The following is a 3,332-nucleotide window of genomic DNA, read 5'->3' as shown; positions in this document are numbered from 1 at the left end:
CCCCCCCCCCCCCCCCTACACATTGATCCGAAAACCATATGTATTTGTAGTTTGAACTACATATTAATTCTCCCCCTTCTTGTCAATAAAATTGGCAAAGGTACAAGAACGGGATCATAATGAAATTTCCACAAGAGACATTTCATGACTGAAAGAAAAGACGCATATCATCTTAATTTAGATGCAATCATATATCCGAAGCTAATAGCATTCATCTAGGAGTTTAAAGATACAAGATAACCCCTCTAAAATTCCACAGCCCGCACACCCCTCAAGATATGACCATTAAGCACAAGTTCAAAAGAACTCTCCACCATTTGATGCCATTCCCGAAAGAACAACAAGAGCGACCTTAATTTCAAAAGAAAAGAAGGATTTTATTGGATACCAAAAACCATGAGAATGATTTCCTATATCCAAAAACTCAATCAAATTAATCACAACTAAATCCATGATTAATTTAATCAGAATACGCAATCAAATTAAACACACAAGGTGATCAACTTAATTGATTATGCTCAACATAAGAAAACTTAAGGAACATATGACTAACATAACCATTAGAAAATGATTAGGATAGTCGTTCATATACTCAACACAAAGGCTTATGGAATATATGAATACTCAACTAGACTAATCACAAGAGAACCCGTAATTAATCTAATTGGAATACACAATCAAACTAATCACAGAAGTAATCAATTCAATTGTCATTTGTTTTGCTCGACATAAGAGAACTTACGGAGAAATAACTAAATAACCAAACGAGATAATTAATTTAGTTCAAAATTCCCGACATAACATACCTCACGGAACAACCAACAAAGTCAATAATAAAATAATCAACTTCGTTGTATCGTGCTCAACATAAGACACATTACGGAGCCTCACAGTAATATATATGATATGGATCAATAAAGATCTTTACTGTGGAATACACAGGGATTCATTCTATTTTCCATCATTATATCCATAACAACATTAATAGACATAATCCTTGAAATCAAAAGATTTTAACCTATCTTCCATCAAAGAATTGACAATATAGGCTTAACTTTTGTATTTGTCAAAAGTCTATTCATCCTTTAATCAATAGTGAATACCAATTCATGAACGACTTTACTTTTGACAATATATGGGACCTTCAAGTTCACGGACGCAACCATACATATCCCATAATAAATTTCAATATATCAAATCACAAAGATTAATACTGCAAAAACATCATCCTCCAAATATTTTTAGAATTTAAGTAAATAAATCTAAAAACATTGAAGATGAAAACGTTGGACATAGCTATGTGAAATCACAATAATGGCTATTCCAAACTCTAGTAATCCTTCTCAAAAACAAGAATAAATTCTCATAAGTTTCCTAGGCACCAAGACAAACTCGTAATGCACATATAAGATGATTTGTCCTTAGAGGGTAGAATCAGTCTTTTTCTCCTAGATTTACACCAAGAATATCTACCAAAGGCGTATAAAAAGATTTACTTAACAAAGAAAAACATACAAAGTCATTAACGACCATGCACCATAGTTCACATAAAATGATTGTGAACATTTAAGAATCCCATAGTAATGCGTGTTACTGCCCATTCTTGAACTTCCTTCTTTGTGATTCACCAACAACGTTCTTGTAAAAGCTACAAATGATCTTAGAAGAGTCGTACTCCAAGAATCCAAGTGCCCAAGTTCAAGAGAAGTGGAACAAGTGCGACGATACGGAGCAAAACACTCAAAAACAAGAGACATGACAAATACCAATCTTAACTCATCCAAATTCAATGTTTCTCATCTTCATTTTAAAGATAATTCAAATATAAAGAGAATGAAAAAAGAATGAGTTCATTCCGAGTTCTGACGAAGAAGTTACGGCCAAAACAAGTCGACCGAATATCGACGTCAACAGGCAAATATGCATACGGGTTTGCAAACGAATTTTACAAGTCCGCGAACTTAAACCCCTGGATTTTGATTTTAAAATATGTTATGCATACCTGGTATGTGTACCATGAACTCCAAACATCCCTAACTACTATTTTCAAACCTAAACATTTAAGAACCTTAAACACAGATCAAGTTAGGTAGAAATGAACGATAAGAAAGGTATATAGATCATCATAAGTACTCCAAGCAAATAAATAAAAGCACAAAACTTGCTCAAGTTTATAGACATACCTTTTTAGATGAATCCAATCGAATTCTAAAGCCTTACCAAACATAAAATGTGCGCCCCAATTTTCGTGCTTCCCTCACCGTATACATAGTAGGGCATTCCTTGGTGAGGATGCACTTTCAACACACTCAAGTTGTGTTTATGTGAACAATGTCTTGCTCACCACAAGTGACTTTTGGATTATCATGAAAGAGATCTCTTTTAGAACCTTCCACATCCAAATCCAATTTTCCAAAGAACTTATTAAGTTCCAACATCATGGATAGTGCTTTCTCCATAGTCATGGAATTTTCTGGGAGATCATTCCTTTTCACACTCAAAACTTCATTGACTTTCTTTGGTATCCACTTTTGAGTGTGTTTAGGAACAACTGAAACCTTCTTCCCATTACTCTCTTCAAGATTTCTCGAAAGAGAATTGGATTGACTATTCTTTTGCAAGTTAGTCTTTCTCCAATTGGGAGCATCGTACCTTGTCTTCGTCTTTACGAAGTTATCCTTTCGATAACCATTACGATTGTGAAAAGGCTTCGTACGACGTTTATAGGAAAATCTAGGTTTATCACAGCACTGATTCCTTTGCCTAAAGGTTGGACAGTTACAACCTGTAACGTTAAGGGGATTAGTCTTAACATATGATCTTGGTTTCACAACTTCTTGTGATGCCCAAACAAGAATATCATGAAGTTTATCATTCCTTATACGGAAACGACATCTCCTTTCTAGGTGACCTTTATTTCCGCAATAGTGGCAAACATAAGGAATGTTCTTACCTCGATCCGTGTGTACTGAATTTGGAGGTTGATAAACTTTTCTCTTTTGACCCTTAACTTCCGGTGAAGGTATTTCACTTTTTCTATCAGTGGAAACCTTTTGTTGAGAAGAATCACTAGCCTTGAAAAATTTTACCTCTTTGCTAGTACTTGGAGCATCTATTCCCTTATAGCCCAATCCTCGTGTATCACGATGATTTTTACTTGCTCCTAGCATAATGGTTAACTTGCTTGAACTAGTATTGAAATTTTTCAAGTCATCTTACAACATCTTGATTTTATCAAGAGCAGCAGCTAAATCAGCCTCAAGACGTTTTTCTCGAGCGAGAAAGGCGCTTTCTTTGTCATCAAAACTAACTTTTTGAGAGTTAATCCTTGC

The sequence above is a fragment of the Papaver somniferum genome, chromosome 11 (genome assembly GCF_003573695.1).
Source record: "Papaver somniferum cultivar HN1 chromosome 11, ASM357369v1, whole genome shotgun sequence".
In the NCBI taxonomy this organism is placed as follows: domain Eukaryota; kingdom Viridiplantae; phylum Streptophyta; class Magnoliopsida; order Ranunculales; family Papaveraceae; genus Papaver; species Papaver somniferum.
The sequence above is the reverse complement of the archived record's forward strand: the minus strand, read 5'-3'. Positions refer to the sequence as shown.